The sequence below is a fragment of the Cygnus olor genome, chromosome 7, assembly GCF_009769625.2.
Source record: "Cygnus olor isolate bCygOlo1 chromosome 7, bCygOlo1.pri.v2, whole genome shotgun sequence".
NCBI lineage: Eukaryota > Metazoa > Chordata > Aves > Anseriformes > Anatidae > Cygnus > Cygnus olor.
In genome coordinates, this window is record NC_049175.1 from 21930623 (window position 1) to 21950620 (window position 19998).

The 19998-nt window shown below is 35.7% G+C and overlaps 1 long non-coding RNA gene across 1 annotated transcript; it reads left to right on the plus strand.

The window, feature by feature from the left end:
• Positions 1–8: 8 nt before the first annotated feature.
• Positions 9–19647, plus strand: LOC121072957. Its single transcript, XR_005821444.1, has 4 exons — positions 9–204; positions 14570–14684; positions 16657–16749; positions 17862–19647. It is a non-coding gene; the product is annotated as an uncharacterized LOC121072957 (long non-coding RNA).
• Positions 19648–19998: the final 351 nt, after the last annotated feature.

A 19998-nucleotide genomic window follows, 5' to 3' on the forward strand; every position in this document is an offset into this window, starting at 1 on the left:
TCGTGTGTCGGGGGGTGCTGCAGCTCGGCGGGGATTCTGCGGGGACGCGGTTCTGGGCTCTTCCCCTCGCTCCCACCGCGTCTGCTTCACCGTTTCCTTGTTCCCCCTCGTTTTTCCAGTGACCCCCTGCTGGACCGCCCGCCTCGTACGCAGCCTGCAGCCTTGCAGCTCTTCAGCTCCCTCCAAATGTCTGGTTTAAAACATGTAGGTGGTTGGTAGCTTGGGGTTGTTAGCGTACAAATGCTGCGAAATGATTTCAAAGTTCGTGCACTTTCCGTTTGCTTCCTAATAAGAGAAGTTGACAGAGTTGAGTCTCCTTGTGGAGAAGTTCCTTACCGTACATTTGATGCTGCTGCTTCTTAATTGCAGAGCTGCAATGTAGAATGAAATCATTGTGCTGGTGTTAGAGAACGGCACAGCCCCTCTATTTCTGTGTGTCAAGACAGTACAATATTTTTAAGACTGGTGTATTGTGTATGTCAGCAGTCTTCTTGTAAAAGGTTAGTGTACTGAAGAAAAAGCCATCCTTCTTTCTGAAATATACATGTTAGTTTCTTATTGTCACTTTCGCTCCTTTATTGCAAACGTTAAAGCATTGCTTATATAGCTTCTGCTTTGTTTACTCAGCTGAATTGAATTTGCTCTGAAGCAGTGGCCCTTTTCAGACTGTACGTGTTAAACTGCCTTTGTTTTTTAATGCAGACACTTAATGGGTTGTGATCAGAAAAATGAAAAGTTATGAGGTAAAATAATTAAGGGGAATAATTTAAAAATAAACTACCAGATTCCATATTTTTGTTTGTGCTAGTATAAATAAGAATTAGAAGAGTATATAGCAAAGCGTGAGTTCCACAAGTGTTTTGTTTTGCAAGACGTCTTAACTTTCCCACTTTTTTCTAAATGCACGTAGGAAAGGTTTCACTTCACATTTTGTTAAATCAGTGGAATGAGAGCAGAAAGGCTCCAGCTAATGCTTTAGAAGTAAGAGCTCAGGTTAGAAACATGGCAGTAATCTTCTTGTTACACACAAGAATAGAAATAGTTTCATATTCTTTGAAACCAAAAGCAGTCCCACCCCCAGCTCCCCAAAACTCAATATGAAACTGAGAGACTGTGGCATTATCACCTGTTGAATGGTCAATCTTAACTAAATCTAACTGATGCATGTAGGGAAATAGTTCTTCACTACCACTGAGGCATGACCAGTTTAACCAAGCAACTGTGCGTTGCAACTAAATGCTTGGTTTTCTGCACTGCTGTGTAATGATGTCTTAGCATTTGGCTCCTAAGCAAATTGAAATGTACCGTACAGAGCGGAGTGGGCCATAGGGGGCCTTGCCTTTTTTTTTTTTCTTTTAGAGAAAAGGATATAGGGAAACGGGTTGAACTGTTTTTATGAAGTCATTTGAGTTGCAACTACATTGCAAGAAAACAAGAAGAGGTTGTATCTGCTGAGAGGAAAATTGTTTTTAGAAAATTAAATTGGCATTATATCTTTTAATTAGTTGGATCATTGCTGGGTTGTGTAAAGCATATGTTTCTCAGAGACAATTACGATGATTTACATGCTTACCATAACATGATTGTAGAAAGGCTTTTTGTAGTGAATTCAACAAGTGGGAGTACAAAAGGTTTTCTTCATAAATTGTTGTTTTTATTTTTTAGTATAAAACTTTTATTTACATCCTGAGAATAGTAGAATGCAGGTTATATTTTGGATTTTCTTCACGTTTGTGAGTGTTGTAAACGCTGCTCACGTTTTAGCCATCAAATGGCACATAGCCATCAAGGTTTCATAGCAACATTATCAAGAGTTGTTGCAACTCTGGATAGTACTGTGCTGTCTCTTTTAGTCCTAGAAATGGACAGAAAAAATCCCATGTCTTCAATAAAGGAAACATACAACTTGTAGTCCTAAAATATTTTAATTTGAAGGAAATCCTAAGACCATTGTACAAGTCACAGTTTAGAAGAATCGTTTGGAATCATGAGGTGCTTTTGTTGAGAGCCATGATTTCTTGAAATTCTCGTGCTTCATCTTTGAGAAACAGTTGAATTTTGAATTTTTTACACTTAAGTATCAAGTATTCTGCCTAAACCTAGTGCTTTAAATGATAATTTATATCAGTTCTTTAGCATCCTCTTTAATTTGCTAGAAAACAAATATGCTCCTCAGTAAGATGCAAATGCCTCACTCATAAGCAAGGCCTGACTTAGTGAATGCAATCAGTTCATTGCCTAATAAGTTGCAAAGCCAAGATGAAAGGAAAAAGTTTGACAATGTATAGTTAAATTTTAAGAGATATAATCTCTTTAGAGATTATATCTAGAGCCTATCTATCTATTTAGAGATTATATCTAGAGCCACAGAATAAAAAGGCTGATGTATTTGGTCTAGCAAGTAATTTTTAAGAAAGAAATTTCTGTTCTAGTTTTTAGCCCTGCTGAATATTTTGCATAGGATGCTTCCAGGGGTTGCCACATGAAATTAGAGAGTAAAGTACAGGAGGCAAACTAATTAGCAGTCATTCAGCCAGGCTGTGCAACCAAGGAACAGCAAAGACAGTAATGAGCACTCAGCTCCGCAGTTCTGAGAGACTGTGTCAAGGCACTGGTAGGTTTATGGGGACTTCTGAGCTTATATGCCTGCGTGCTATGGCAGGGTGATAACAACTTTACTGTAGTCTCCGAATATTGTTGCATATTCTGTAGGCAGTAAGCATATAATCCATCTTTGCAAAACTAGTTAGCTAGAAAGAATAAAGAATCTTGGGGAAAAAAAAATCTTCGGGAGAGTTAGAAAGGTGTTCTGGTATTGTTACTTTTTAATACAATATAGCAGAATTTTGCTGTGTGAAAAGGCAAAAATATATATATATTTTTTTCCATTCCTCAGGTAATTAAGATGCTGTGTTTCATGTATGTAGTTTCAGAGAGCCTTATGCATCAGTTGAATGACAACGGTTACATAAACAGTACTAATAAGCAGCAATGCTCTTCTCTAGTAGCTCTGCAACTTTAATACATTTGTAAAAAAAAAAAAAAAAAAAATTAATCTTGGTGGTTTTATACCAAGTTTTAAACTGTCAGTTAAAATTTACCAAAAACATGAATAATATTGCCAGTTTCTCAACAAAGTGTAGAAATGTGTGCTAAAATAGAAGTTCTGACTGTTAGCGGAACTGAAGATTAGAAATTATGTGTCACAAGAAAATACTTTTGGACCCTTTTAAAAATAACTTTCTCAAAAGTGAAAGTCATTGTATTCTTGTTTTAAATCAACTTTGTTTAATCATTCGTCCTAAATTTTCAGTTTTGAGTTTGAGTCCTGTAGTCTCTATTTGCATCTTTCAGGAGATAGAGAATCCACATCTTCCTCTTACAGTTTATACCAATATTTAATTACTATTACCTTAACATATTTCTCGTGTAGTTTTTATTCAGTTTATCGGCTCTTTTTATCTTTCTCTACAAAAGCAGTCATTCTGGACACGGTAAGTCCTTTCAGTGTACTGAAGAAAACTAAAACGTGGCATAATTAATTACAGTTCTCAGATCCCTCTCTAAGAACCTTTCCAACCTTGTAATAATTACCATGGAGCTTTATAATGTACTGTTTCTTGTTTTCCTTTGTAATGTTTTACAATAGGGACACCCAAAATGTGTTACAATGTTGGCTAGGTCAGTACTGTGTAGATCTACAGTCCCTCTGCAAGCTTACGTTGTCACTGTTTATACAACCACAGATGATGCCTGCTCTTCTTGTTGTACGTTTACATGGAGTTTTATTTGCAGTCTGATTTTTGCTAACTTCTTGATATATATATATTTTTTACAGTGGTTGTTCCAGTGATTACTTTTTCAGGATAACTTTTGTAGGTATGACATACATTCCTTGCATGGTGCAGCTGTATCAAAGCATATCTTGTAACAGTGTACGTGGTTTGTAGAATATACATTACTTTTCTTCTGTTAGGATTTACTATTCCTGCTCCAGTTTTGTTTTGTTATTTGTACAGTCTTATTTGAGATTTCATATTTTCTGTCTTTGATTCAAAAAAAAAAAACAGTAAAAGACGTTAGTCTGTGCAGTAAGCCTTTTTTTATCTGTAGGTCACAAAGTTCAGATCAAATTCTCATTATTACAGCCCTATTCAGATGCAGTTTTCTGGTAGTAGCACTAAATATACTTTGAAATTATGGTGCATTCCCAAAGCTTGTGCTTTTCTTTGCTGTCACTTGAGTTACAGTGTCAGATGCAATAGCACTGTAGATTAAATAGAATATCTCCTTCACAGTTAGAGCTAATGCCAAATTCTTTCCTAACTAGCTATTTCAAAATAGACCACTTCCTTAATCAAGGATGTGTGAGTAACAGAGATCTAAAAATCAGCTAATCATCTTGCGTGCTTAAGCCAATTTTGTTGTTGTTGTTGTTTTTAATGTTTTTGAAATTTCATTGGGTGGTGCTGTTTGGTTTGCTTAATTATTCCTGTATGCTACCCCACACTACTCTGAGTTGTAGTCAGTGGATGACAGCCAGAATGGCTGTCGCTGCTAGAAGTATGTTCTGAAAATTTAAACTGCGATTTACACTGAAACAGCTGTTGTAATGTTGGTCCTTATAGTTTCTTATTAATATATTTGATATTCAGTTGATGCTATATTGTACAGCATCAATCATGGAGCATGTACTTTAAATATTTTAAGCAAATGTTTTGAGTTTGTTTGTGCTGTCAGATTTTCGTTACTCAGAAATGTTCTTCATTATTGTCCTAGTAAGTGCTTTCTTGCTGCAGTTTTGAGGTGCCTTGTTTATGGAATGTAAAAATACACTTCTTGTGTGCTGTCCCTAATGCGTTTGTGCTATTGAACTATTCTTGGTTTTCAATACAATCTGATAATCAATTTTATTATAAAAAACAATACCTGCTAATTTTGTTTTATGTTTCTTTTACAATAGCTTTTTTGATTTCATTCATAGTTATTAAGCGTCAGTTGGGCCCTTAAATTTTCAATTGAATCATTCTTCGAAGTTGTGGAGGCTTTATTCTTCTTAATCAAAGACGAGTCTTTGGGAAGTAAAGAATTGAAAAGTACAGCATACAAAATGTACTGTGAATACATTCTGTTAATAATTCTGTTAATAGCTATGCTGATACAAATCTGGAATAGTTATTGCTTTGTTTTGAATGTAAGTAGTGTGGATTTGCATCAGCATAGGTGATGAGAGCAGTCAAAATTGATTTTCTCTTATAAAGAGAAAATTTGCTTCCTGTGATTTGGCTTGGATTTTTTCAAAGGAATATTTGTGTATTTTTGAGGGATGTTTGCATGCAGTTTGATTTATTGCTAGACTGAAGGAAAGTCAAATAATCAACAGCTGAGGCATGCTGTAAATTTTCAACAGGTAGCTTTGACATTTGGAACAAGTTGGAAACAGCCCTCTGAGCAACAGCTATGTTGTTTTTTTAATGGTACAGTGTGCTGATATCCAATATCCCTGTTTTATTTCATGTTGAATACTGATTTGAATGTGATGTATTCTTTACAGAAGTTTACTGATTATAAATCTCTCTTCCTTTTTGATATTGCTATTTCAATAAACCTACAAGCTTATGCTTTAGTCTGATGTTGTTCATTCTTTTGATCTTCAGTATTTTCTAAAATGTAATCATGAATCTGAATAGTGTGGAACAACTGAAACATCATTATTTTAATTTTCATTTTATGAGGTGCTAGTCTCTATTTGGAAAGAAATAACCAAGAAAACAGGCTTTATTGTATGTATGCTCTGAAGCATGAACTTGATCTGTAACCACCAGAGGGAGCAAATTGTATGGTCGGGACTTCACTAAAAATGTCTTTGACAAAAATGATGGACTAGAGACTACTAACAGATTAATTTGCATTCCTCTGATGTTTTTTTTTTTCTTTTTGCGTTAGGAAAGAATCTGTCTGGGAATGAATGATCAATGTTATATCTTGGATCTTAGAAACTTCATATATATTTCACTTTAGCTTTTCAGTATTTGTATTTCATAATACAAAAAATGTGACGGCAGTCGGTCAACCAGTTAACATATGGGGGGGAGTGGGATTTACTTTTCATTTTAAAACATTAAAAGGCTTTCCTGAATTGTTTTTTCATAGTTTACTGAAGACATTGCATGTGTTGGTAGACCGCAAATAGAATAACTTGTAAATCAGATCCTACAGGAAGGTAGTACAATAAAAATACTTATTTACATACTTCCTGCTATTGTGCAGCAAAACTTAAGCAGTCAGCTAGAAGTCTGTTAATTTGTATTTTTACATGCTTACATTGAATAGTCCCATTGAACTCTGTGGCAGTTCCCATGGTTTAAGGTAGAGGTTCCTGCATTTAATTTCCTTGTATTCACTTACCGGCAGTGATGCCAGTGCCAGATGATATATGAGGTCTTGTGTGTGAGGAGGGATGCCCCCAAACCTCTGTAAATACTTTCACGCCCTTACATAAGAAATCCATGCTGCTCTTCCTGTCCCCATCACCTCAGCCTCGATTTTGCACCTTCCTAAGCAGTGTCAGTTCAGTAACTGGAGATGACTGGCTGGACACAAGGTCTGTTGCTGTCTACAGAAAGAAGCTGCCACGAAGCATGATGTGGCAGAATTGGCTTTCGGAGAAATTTACCGAATGGGTTAGGTTCAAGCAGGATTGAGTTGCACAGACATGCCGCTTAGAAGTGGTTTGTATATCACAAATGCAACTGTTGCAGACAGACTAAGAATGATGTATTTCTGTACCCTGCTTCCAGCAGTACTTAAGTACCTAAGTACAGGGGCCAGTAGCCTTTGTTTAGATTGTGAACCCAAGTACTGTTTTAAGGGTGTGTTGATTTGGTGCACATCTTTTTTTTTTTTTTTTTTGTGGAAAAAGGGCTGCTAATATAGTATTTGAATCTGAGGTTGACAATATAGAATGTAAAGTGTAGACATGTTTCAGTGATACAAATCCTGCTTTATATTTTAAGTGAATGGTTATTTCAGATGCATGAAAGTAATCTGCTAGTTTAGCCCCTTTAAATAGTATATCATTGTTTAGATAGGGAACTAGCAGATTGTAATAAAGCAGGGCAAGGTTTACAGCACATACATCTTTTCAGCTAGTGCCTGAAACTGATTGTTCCTGGAGCTATTTCCCAGACAAGAGTATTTTGTTAGGAGTATAATAATAGACAATAATTGATGACGTGCTGGAGAGGGTAGTTTTTTAGACTCCCTGGTTTGTAAAGAAAAGTTTAAAATCATTTGAACTCAAGTCAAAATCCAGCTGAGGTAACTTTTCTAAAACTTTCTGATGTTGCATTGAATTTTGAGTCAGTATGGCAAGGAAGAGTTGTTCCTGTCCTTTGCATACAGTTGTTTTTCAATGATTGTCTGCCAAACTTATATCTCAGTAAGAGGAGTTTGAGAACATCTTCCACTGCACTGATTTCCATGCTGTTGTACTTGGACTGGTCTTTTGCCTGTTTAAAACTGATAAAGATGTGTTCATGCTCGAAGTCTAACCCTTGTTATGACTGCATTTAAATGTACCTAAATTATTTTTTTGACAAATTTATATGTAGACATGCTCAGTTGTCTTGCAACTGTCTTAAGTGAAGTCATTTTTAGAAGTAATGTTCTACCAAAACATGAATGCTGCAAAAAATAGCAGAAAGTTTGGAAACAACCCAAATAAGAAGAAAAACTCTAGAAGAGTGGCAAATAAGGTAGCATAACTTTGAAAAATAATCAAGCTACCATATCTAGAATATATTACTTTCTGCTTTGATTTTTCTTCTAAGATGTTATTGTTTTCACTGTATTTTATAAGTACTTATGACTAAAAATACAGAGGTTATAAAAGGTTGTAGATTTTCTTGGCTTAATTTAAAATGAAAAATAATGAAAATTCCTAAATAATGAAATTTCCTAATTTTGTGTGACATTATCCATGTATCCTTTCATTTTATAAGCACTGTGTATGCACAGTATATTTTTTTTTCCCTAATAAAGAAAAATGCAAAGGAATAACAACTCCCATGCTCATCTGACCATCAGATGTTGTACCTCTTAGGGTAATGAGTAATTGTTTTAATTTTATTGACAATTCATGGTAGTTTGCTCAATATGAAACTGGACAATATACTCATCTACCCAAGAAGAGTAATTTCTTAAGTGATCACGTGGTGTGATTTGAATATACAGCTGTGCAACAGTTATTCGTGCAAGCTTGCAGAGAAGTGTTCACATGGAAGCAATCTCAGGTATGTATCTCAGAAATACATGCTTGAAGCACAACTCTTCTATGGAATACAAATTCACTGTAAAATATGCAATTATTCAAACAATCATTAGCATGAAGCCTCTACAGATGCTTATGACTGTGAGATCAGACACATCTCTGCAAATGGACTTCTGTGAGGTGTTATCACTTGTTCAGATATAGTTTGAGGTGCCTGAGTTTATATTACTCCAAGTAATGTGTCATTTTAGTAAAAGTACTTGATATGTCTATTGACTAGAAATGTTTTTCTTCCTTGGAACTTCTTTTCCTCAGATGAATTTAAAACTCAGAAAAAGCAGGAAGATCAGTTCCCATCATTATTATTACGGCTCAAGAGGTGAGCTAGGGAGCAGTGCAGTGACTGGTGAGCAGGTGAATGGGGGAACGCGAGGCAACGTTTGCTCAGAGTCCTAACCGGTGCAGAAGCATAGAAGCCAAAGACCCGATGTGAACATTGCAGAAGGTTTATGTGACTAAGAAAGAAAACGGCTGATGGTTTGGACAAGTGCAAGTAGGGAAATGATAATTCCAGCTCCTTGTGCACAGTGTTAGTCCATGAGCTAGTAAAAGTTTCTCAGGTCTTGAAACTTTGCAGTTACATTAGATGTTACGGCATCTGACCAGTGCTCAGTGGTGATCAGAAAAGAATGAGTACTATGAATAACTAGGAAAGGAAACAGAACAGAAGAGGTATTTTGTTATGCCACTTTATAAACCTGGACTGCTCCACTTTTTTAAAGTGTTGGAGTTCTGCTCTCTATCCAATCTCAACAGTGGAAAACTTCCTTCAAAATTAAGCAATGTACAGAGAAGGGCAGTGAGATGAATTGAAGGGCGTGTTCCTGTATGAGGAATTACCCTTGATTGTGCCCAGTACACACTAACCTGGAAAGGAGATGGCTTAGGAGGGGAAGGAATGTGATGGATGTCTATAAATCTTTAACTGAATGCACAAGATGAACAGTGCCCAATTGTTCGCTTCCTCTTCAGACAGAAAGGTTAGGCAGGCTTTGTTACAGGAACTGTCAGGGCCAAGTTTTTACTGACCAAAAGGAGTCAGTCCTTCCCAGGGCGCATTGTTAGACGAAGAAGAAAAGTATTGTTAGGACTAAAACTTACACAGATTCAAAAAGGGACTGAATTAATGAATGGAACAAGTCTGTTATAACTGTTACGCATAAAGGTACTAACTTTTAACAGGTGTGAGAAATAGACTGATGCTGAAAGAGTACTCAGGGAAAGTTTTATTTGCTTGCTTTGCAGATGTATTTTGTTGGCTATATCAGAAATAGAATAGTACCTAGAACTTAGACATGTAGTCTGACCCATTATGGGTTTTATTAACTTTTTTTGTGTGTGTGGCTAATCTGCCCTTTACGCTGTATCGTAAGACAATTGCACTTCTGTTAACTGGAAATCCAGTCTAGTGTTTATGATTTGCATTTAGTGACATTTCTATACATTGCTGTACGCTTTTGACTAACATATGGAAGAACTAAGGTTTTTTTTTAGAATATATAATTTGTTTCCTTACTGATCTCAGTAAATGAAATGTTTATATATTTAAGAATATTATCAGATATATAATTGGGGATGGCTGGGGAAGTATATGAGTAGTTAGTTACTCCCTTGTATTGTCAGTAGTCGATGTAAGTTAGACAACTAGATGTCCTGGTTCTGTTGTAGCTGCAATGTGACCTCATTTTAGTTTCTCCAAGTGCATGTTCACACACAGGATTGATCTGTCTTCACAATTCCTCTACTCTTAGAGCAAGTCAAGGATTACAGTGCCCCCCTACAGCAACCCTGTGCTTTTTCTTTTATTATTATTTTTTTAAATTTGGGTCAAGCTAGATACAGATACTTGCCACTCTTCTACCTAGAAGCAGGACCAGTAATAAATAGTGGCTCAGAAAAGCTTTTTTTAAGTTTGTCTTCAGCACTTACTAGTTGACTTTCCCCCACTGCTCAGAGGTTTCCATCCATTATGCAGCTATTGTTTCTGTTTCCTGACTAAATCTCTTCCTCTCACTTCCTCTCTAGCTCCTGTGGATTATAAACCCTGTGCTTGAGCACAGAATAACTGGAAATGAACTCCACAGTTTGACTTATGTCTTGTTCTTTCTGTATTGGTGAAGAGGACTGTTGTAGTTACCTTCTTGTTCATTTTTCTGCATGTTTACTATGTCTGGAATTAATATGTAGTAGTAAACAAAGTAATCATCTGATATTATGGTTACTAGGCAGCCCCAAATCCTCAGAGTAGAACGTAGTCTTGACTTTGTGTACTTGACATTACATGTGACAAACCAGAGAATCTTAACGTCATAGAGATTAACAAGTAATTTAGGAAAACGCCTTCTCAGGTTCTCTTTGCAATCAGTGTAAAGTATCATGTCTTTGTTCATTTTTATGAAAAGGAAGTAAAAACCATGTGTAAGTTAACTATCTCTTGTGTTAGAGAAAGGGTAATCTGTCCATCAAATTATGAATGAAAAGCAAAAGGAATGTTTGGATTCATTCCGAGCCATCCTAAAGTGTGTGATTCTGATTAGGTTTCTTGCACAGAAAATTTGTGGGCAAAAAGAAATACGGTGGCAAAGGATGCCTGTACTTACTTGTTCTTGTTAGTTTTTCTGCCTTCTGTCTTTTGTTATCTACAACAAGAGATGTGAAAAGAGAAGCAATAAAGTACAGAAGCAACAAGTATTTTTACAAAGATAATTTAAAACAGAAAGCAAATCTCCAGCACATTGATGTCTTCCTAATGGCTAGGTTTTAAAGTAGTACCTGATACAAATATCAGATACTATCCGCATTAGGGTACCAAAATGTACCTTTTAGATTGAAGGTACAGTTATCTAGTTTAATTCCACAGTGAATATCTCTGCCATGCATGGCCCTGTTATAACTCTTTAAGGTTCAGAGAAATTGAATCAGTCCCCAAGATTTTTAAGTATAACAAATTCAGTCAATATCTGAAGGACAGGAATATGACTGGTTCAAGTGATGGAAATCTGGCTTGAAAAAAATCACTTGAATTACAAACTTGGTTGATAAGGTCCTTTAAATATATTTTCAGAATACTAATACATTAATATCAGATAATAGCTCAGTAAAAATCAGTGCTACAGCATCAGTAACCATACATTAACTATATTAAGATTTGGATAAATTTTAGACCTGAAAAAACTGTGAGAAAGTAGATAAACATTACCATACAGAAATGTTCTCAGTGAAATCAATAATCCTGAATATTTTTCAGTAATGTTATATTTAATCTTAACTTTCTCCTCAGTCATTTGAAAGCAATATGTAATCATTGCTGAGAGCATCTGCTGCTGGCTAACAGCACCTGAACATAATAATGTAGATCTTTTCATGACTTAGTTATGAAAATGCACATTTACTGCCATTTAAAACCTTCATTAATGCTACAAAATAAGGGGTGCATTTACAAAATATAACTGTGTCCTTGGCAGGTATTTTGAAATGACTTTGGAGGTTAAATTAACATTAGTTTGAACTTCAATGTGACAGTAAAAGTGGCTAATGCTGTTAATGGTACTTCCTTTTTTTGTTCTTTGGTACTGAAATGACTTAGTGGTACTCCTGGGCTATTATTGGAATAATCACATGTAAAGTTGTGAAGTGCCCAGATGCTATGAAAATTGTCACCAGATAAACTGATGCTATGAAAATTGTCACCAGATAAACTGGCCAAATTCTTAGCCCTTCCCAGTAAGGATGTTAACAGCAAAGGTGTATTGAAAGGCATAGTTTCACTGTTACCTGCAAGTTAAATGTTGAAACAGGCAATACGACGTTACTGATGTGCACAGTCTGAATTCATTGTGTTTATGTTGTAATTTAAAGATATGATCTGTAGCTTTGGCCTATTAAATTAATTTTGAACTTTGTAGCCCCAGTATTGAAAGCCCTTGTAGTATAGAATCCTGTGAATGTTACATGCCATAGTATTTACTAGGTCACTTTGTGCTTTTACAGATTGTACTGTAGGACACATGCTGAGGTTAATAGGACTACACTTTTGTAAGTGTCTAATGGTATTACATGAAGTCAGCTTGCTTGTATTCCTACAAAGCAATCCAAAGCTGTGTAGAAATTTGTAGTCTGGAACAAGTTGATTGATTTGTTTCCAAGATGTGTGCAACCCACCTTTGATTTACTTCTTTGAAACTTTGGAATCCAAAGCAATATTAAATGTTATCCAGCCCTGTGTTAGGAACAGTTAATTTGTTGGATGACTAATTTTTCATAGTGTAAGGGTTTTGCTTGAAAATTTATTATTTTTTTTTAGCTTCGTCTATCAGAATCTAAAGTCTGAGAGCAGTTGTGTTCAGAGAACAACTTACTGAGGAGGTTGAGGTGGCTGTGATTTCCCCCTTCCCTTCTTTAGCATCGCTTATTGAAGCACATGCTCCCAACATGTGATGGGGGCAGAGCTATGCAGCTCTTCACAGTTGCTTAATTTAAGTGGAGCAGGAAGAGAAACCCAGAAAAGGAAAGACTAATTTAAATTAAGACAACATTGGTGCAAGAACAATGTCCATGAATGTGTTAAAGCTGACAAAAAAAAAAAAGCTGACTTCTGTGAGCTTAAAATCTCAGAAGAACTCAGAAGGTTTCAGAGCAATATAATGAAAGGGTTTGTGACATATTTGCTTATGATAATAAGGTATTGGATTTAATGACCTGGATATCTCCTCCAGCCTAATGTCTTTTATGAAAGCTTCCATCTATGAGGAAGTTCTTTGAAAATTTTTATGAAAGATTTCAGTCCAAGTCATTTCCCTTGGTTCATGGAGTTCCGCAGTAGTCTGCGGTAGTTAAATCTGCTTTTTCCTCTAGGGGTTCTTCCAGAGACCTCTATGGATTGAGGAGGTTGCTGATTTTTTTTTCTTAACATTTTAAAGAGAATTGTTTGGAGTGAAAGCAACATAATTTTGTAGTAGAGGTGTCCAAGTCCTGAAGGTACTATTTTTGGAGTAAGTCGTAAGTAGTACGTCATATAGTAAGTTATAGCAAGTGATAGCTTAAAAGAAGGAGGTGAAGTCTGCTTTGGGATCTGAACACCACTGTCATCATCATGAAAGATGATACCAAGGATAGCAAGGGATACGTCTCTTTTCTAGGGAAAACAGAACACAAACTGATTTACTGGAGTGAAGGGACAGGCTGCTTGATGCTGATATATCCCTGTTCTCGTCTGGTGGTTTTTTTTTTACTTGAATTATGTTTTCAGAAGGTTTTGGAGAATTAATGTTTCTCCTCCACTACCTCTAATTCAAGAAAGCAGCCTCCTTCAGGAAGATACTTAGGCACATGCTTATCAGCCACACAAATGTTAGAATACGGGTGAGGTGCTTGTGAGGTAGAGAAGTATAATTTTGTTTGAAAGATGGTTGTTGCTGTGGCCATTGAAATTAAGTGGATGCATGGCTGTGGTTTGATTGGGGGGGGGGAGGGGCGGGCTGGGCATAAAATGGGAGCTGACCTTCCAAATTCTGAAATTTCACGTTTCAAAACAAGATTGAATGGCTTTTTCTCTTCCATCAACAAATTTTGACTTACATGGACCTTTCTTCCTTGATGAAAAGGAGAAACTTCTATCCTTTGATGTTAGGCAAACTCATGCATGCTTTATTCTGGGCAGCTGATGAAGGAAGCATTTTCCTGTTGCACCTGTTTCTCAGCCAGTAAATTCTGCTTGATGCAGGTGGTAATGAATCATATATTTTTAAGGTTTATCAGGATTCTCATTGGTTAGCATTTCATGTTCAGAACTGTGGGAAACAGTGTGATGACTTAATGTTTTTTTGGTGCTTTCTAGTTATTGTTTTATAGCTATAACCGTTAAGTCAGACAACTTGGTAATCTGTCAGAATTGGAAATTCATTCTGAATACTGTACACATTTTCTGAGATTACTGATATAGTAAACGTGCTTCTTTAAATGCTCTGCAGTTAATGGTAGATGGTTTTCAAGTTCTTTGGCTTCAAGGTTATAAATAACAGCAACAGAGTTAAGGCTAATTACGTTTAAAAATAGACAAGAGCAAAGCATGAGAATAAAACTTTAGTTGTTATAGTTATTTAAAACCCTAATGCCGAACTGCTGTCTGAGATCGTTATTCTGATACAGGACCTAAAACCAAAGAAGAAAGCTGTATCTTTTTCTGCGGCTTTGTAAAGGTCACTTCTGTGACTGGAATAAAGATCTTTTCCTTTCCAGGATGCACAGATGGCTCATGCATGCTCTAACTCTGGGATGATCTGGACACATTCACTTCATTGCTGCATGCAGATTAACTCCCGAGAATACTGGCTGGAATTCTGATACGCGGGAGGTGTGTTGGTCTTGTGCTATGTACCCTGTATTGTTCATTAGGTGTGCTCCACGCATGTGATGCATCTAGTAATTCTAACTGGGACAGTAGATATCTGATAACCAGTGAAAAGGGAAAAGATAAGAAAATTATTTTTGCAAGAAAATCTTCAATTTACAGTACTACTCAGGAAAGTGCAGTTGAAATTTTACTATGCAGAAAAAAAATTATATAAATTTTAGAATATAAACAAGAACAAGGAAGTAGAACAAGCATTAATATATCCTTTTACTTTTAAAAATTCATTCCAGTAAAAAATATGGATTTGTTTACAATTAGAAACCATTACAATTTGTCCTGATGGGTAAACTATGTTCAGATAAGCCACAAACTTAGCATAGGCTTATGCTATTGGTGCTAGTCAGGAAGATACAGTATCAGAAATCTTGAGGGAATTTGTATAAAGGTTCTAGAAGTTAATTAAAAAAATAAGAACTTATTTTGAAATTGGGACAATTAGTAAAATACTCCAGCCTTGATCTTCCTTTCTCTTACAATATGCAGGGTTCAAGGAACAAACAATTCTAAAATATTTTTGTCTTCTAAAATGCTTGCAGGAAGAATTTAACTTTGTTTCTGAAGAAGAGATTAAAAACTGTAAATGCTTCCAGCTGTTGTGATTTAGGAGTATTAGGTAGTTAAACTTCTAACAAATGCAGGTACTTGTTGAAAACAGAAGATACCACATACAATATTTCACACATTTAGTATTTCACATACAATCTTTGTTTTAACTTGTATGTGACAAATTGTATTAAAGTTAATCTCTAGCTTTTTTTTTTTTTAGTGTCTGAATCCAACTTTCATGTTTCTTCATATGCTTATGTAGCAGAGAATTTAGTTCATTATCACAAGATAATAGTGAAAGCCAGGCAGATGCCCTGACTAATTCAAAAGAGTACCTTATTGCTCATGCAGTTCTAGCAAAGTAAATGAATTTCCCTTAAGTGAAGCAGAAGTTTGTAATATCATATTTTGGACAGCATTGTAACTGATGTCTTAAAATATTGCTTCAACCCCAGGAAACGTTCTTCTGATTTTTTTTTTTCTTTCACTTGATCACAAAATAGTGTTTGTGTTTTCCTGTAATAGTACTGAGTGTCTTTATTTCTGATCCTGGTTTTGATCGTCAGTCCTTTTTGTGATTGTTAGAATTCATTTGAAATTAAGCATAGCACAGAGAGGGAAAGATACTGAAGACATGGGCTTCAAGATAAGAAGCTGCGAGGTCTCTGCAGGACTATTGCAAAGATAAAGTTAGCATGAGGAGACAGTTAAGAGTACTATGAAGGGAAGTTGTCTGTAGAAAGCTCTAAGGCGTTTCAATGAACATTGTTTCCTAATAGATGTTGTTGTATTTATCTGCGTCTCCAATGCTTCCCCCCTGCTCCCGGTTTTTCACTTTTGTTAAATTACGCTAAACTTATGGCCTCACTTGTATTTGTCTCCAGCTGAAATACTTTTGAGAAAAATCCTCAAGTGTCTCTGTGTGTTCTGTTTTCCTTCCACATGCAGATATCCCATCTAATTTTTTAGTACTTTGTTTTTCTTTTGATTCTGCATGCTCTCCTTCCTCTTACAGAGGAAATTCAATCTAGGGACAAACTCGGCAACCAAACTAAATAAAAATAACACCATAAAATTAATTTCTGTTGATATACTTTTGGATGCTTTTAGCTTTTCTATTCCTTATGACCTCAAATTAAGGCTCTCCAGATATAATGCTCTTCTTCACTTTCTCATTTGTATAAAGTACATACCATTCCTTTCAAATTTCTCTGCTTGTTCAATTAATTTTGTTAGTCATGTAGAAGTGCCTAACTTTTACGAGTTAGTGAAATAGCTGTGTTTTTTCTGAAAAAAAAAAAAAAAGTAAATATCTGTGTGACTTATGTACTGATTTTTAGTGTGGTTTTTTTTTTTTTTTTCCCAGCAGTATGAAAGTCAATTAGAAAAGGAGCCATCAATGATAGAGGTGGATTCTGTTGTGGCACAGAGAATGAGTTCAGCCAGCTTCATGAGAAAGGTAATAATATATTGATCTGACAATGTAGCCTTGATTTTTAACTTTGTAATTTGAGATTTTAAAGAGCAAATCTGTGAGAAAGTAGACTAGCCATTAGTTTCACAGATGGATGCTTAGTATTTATTTGATGAATGCTAATTTTCAATCTGTATACACTAGTGCTGAAATTCAGGTAGTGACCTAGATTTAAAAAGCATCTGTTATCAGCCATATTTATGCTGCAAAAGGGATGGAGGTGGATGGTATTGACAGTGCCCTAATTTTAGGTATCCTGCTGTAATTTCGTGGTTATGTTAAACTTGTATAAATGGCACTGCTGCTGAAAGAAGTGGCTTCTCAGCTGCTAATTTCACCATGCCTCACCCTCCCTCATGCTGTCACTTCTGGTCATATGGTCACATCATGGATCAGATAAGGGATTAAAATCATCTCAGCAAATAAAGGAACACCTTTATACACAGGGAATTGTTGTGAAACTGGTTGTTGCAACCAGTCGAGACAGATCAGCTTCACTTGCTATATCTGGCTCCAAAAAGAAACAGTTGGATTTTTTTTTTTATGGTAACATACGGAGTGGTGGACACAACATACTACTGGCACAGTTTCTGGGGCCCCCTGTTTCTTGCCCTGTTTTGTGGTGAGACAGAGACCCCAGTATATGTTTTCACTGAGTGCACCACATAGTGGTCCCATTTATAGCTCCTTCTGAACCTTCTGCTGAGTTTCTGGATGTACTTCTTCCTATGCTTCTTCATTTAATCCTTCCTCTTCTGAGGCCCTACCAAGTTGCAGTCCTCCTGGCTCTCACCATCCATACCAGCAGGAAGAAGAAACTCAGTGAGGGGGAAGAGGGATCCTGATAGTTCTGGGTCCTTCTGATTGCCTGTCTGCTCACATTTGCAAGCAGAGTAACTTCACTGGATATTATCCTTTGGTTCCCTGTATGTCTTCTGGATTTTGGGTACAGTCAGAGGTGCACTACTCATTGTCCCCTCCTAGACAGCTTGATTCTCACATTGCTTGCCTTTTTTTTTTTTTTTTTTGGCCATTTGGTGTCTTCTATAATCAGTTGTTTCTTAGTTTTGTGCTTCTTTTTTCACTTTAATCCGCAGACTTGATAGTTTGGTTGAAGCTGAAATGTGACCTTAGAGTGACTGGAGATCTCAGTTCAAAATGCTCACTGAACTTTTCTCTGTCCTGCCTTCAACCCTCAGCCTACATCACAGGCTTGAGCAGGACACAAGTGGAATTCCAGTTTGAACAGCCCTCAGTTTTCTAAGCCCAAATAAGGTAACTTAAAATCCAAATCTCTTAAATTCCAGTTCAGTCATGTATGAGTCAAATTTTCCAAGCTACTCAGGTGGTATTACTTCATTAGGTCTTGAGTCACCTGTGCCTAGGCTGTGGATTTACAATAAGAGCTTAGTCCTTGTTCTGCACCCCAATAGTGTAAGTCTGCTGTTCATGAGGAGGGAGATTTTCATATCAACTAACTAAAGGCACCTAAAGGTATAATTTCGAAAGCTGTTTAAACTGACGCTAGCTATTTCATATCTAGAAATGATGTGATCCAAATCCTTTAAGAACTTATTCTACCTTTTGAAATTTTACTTAAAGGTATTAGGGCTAGATATTATCATAGTTTAAACAAAATAAAGCTGTTTTCTCCTTCCTTTGTCCTCAAAGGGAAGCTATGGGATAAACTTTACAGTGCAGTTAAAAGCTAATATTTATATTAAAAACTGCATATGGTATGCTGATTTTTGTAGACTAGAAGACTTCTCTCACACATTCTTTATGGATCAGACTATATATCCAATGAAACATTGTGAGCCCTCATGCTGAACTCTCGTAATTTATCATGAAAGATGAAATTCTGAGGCAGAGCAAGAGTCAGCATAGGCAGTGGCACCCACTAGGGAAGTACTGACTTTATTCCATTTAAATAGTTCTGGTTTAGGAAAAATTCTGGGTTCTTCTAAGTGTTTAGCTTTTTAGCTGCTATTATAAGTTCCCAGAGAAACCTGACCTTGTGTAAAATACTTTTGGTGTTGAAAATCTGGGTTGACTGTCTTTTAATAAGCCATCAGATACAAACTTGTCTCTTCCTTCATAAAATATGTATATATAAAATATATATCTCTTTCAGATAAAGTCATTTTAAGAATGAGATATCATGATGGAATATGTATCACAACCCTACAGGAGTTGTCCTAATAATTATTTACTCTGTGGTTTGTTTCTGCTATGTATATCCAGTTTAAATTTATCAAGATTCAACTTCCCGGAATTGTTTTTTTTTTTAATGCCCATATCTGCTTGTTTAAGACCCTATTTTAGTTATGTTCTTGTGCAGGACACTTACACTGTTGGTAACACTCTCTTTATGATGTTAAATTGAATTTCTTCAGTCTGTCTTTATAATGTTAGATTTTTGAATCTTTTATATTCCTTAAATTCATAAATTAGAGATATTTTTGTAATACATTAAATATTTTCATTGTACTTTTTCTTTATGCTGAGATTAGTGGTAAATTTCTCAGTACTTAAACTTTTATACTGAAGATGGGTGTAATTTAGGAATTACTAGCTTTTTGTAGTCCATTTTTATGATGACTTTCTAGAGAGCCCCCTGACAGCACATACATACATTTTCTTTACTGTTGCCCTGAGAGTCAGGAAAAAAAAAGGTGTGGACTCCTAAATCATACAGTAAATTCAAATGGAAATGAAGCCTGTGTTATCACCCACTGATATAAACAACTGACACAAATATTAATAATGAGTTATAAACAACTGACACAAAAATTTTTTTCTTATTTACCTAACGAAAACATACAGCACATGAAGTGCTTAACAGAATCAAATATACATCTGTGTCACAAAAAAAAAAAAGATTAAAAGTAACTGCTTAACTGTATCAAATCTAGAAAAGTCCTTTGTTTTCCGCATTTAGTCAGACCCATTTGCTAAGTGGAAGGTACAAGAAATCCTTTTATAGACACATATTGACTGATTTGCATTAAGAGATATTTCTTTTTTTACCTCTGTTAGTATTGGCTTAACTCCTGAATGATTTCGTGATCTAAGTAAATGCTTAATCTCTTGAAAATCCTGCTAAACTCTTGCCTTCACTGAAAGCTCTAATAATTTGTTGTAGTTAATTTTATATTTAAATATATTACCTTTTGGTTCCACTAAATGTTCCTCATTTTTCCTTTTTAATCATGGAGAGATGAATAAATAGCA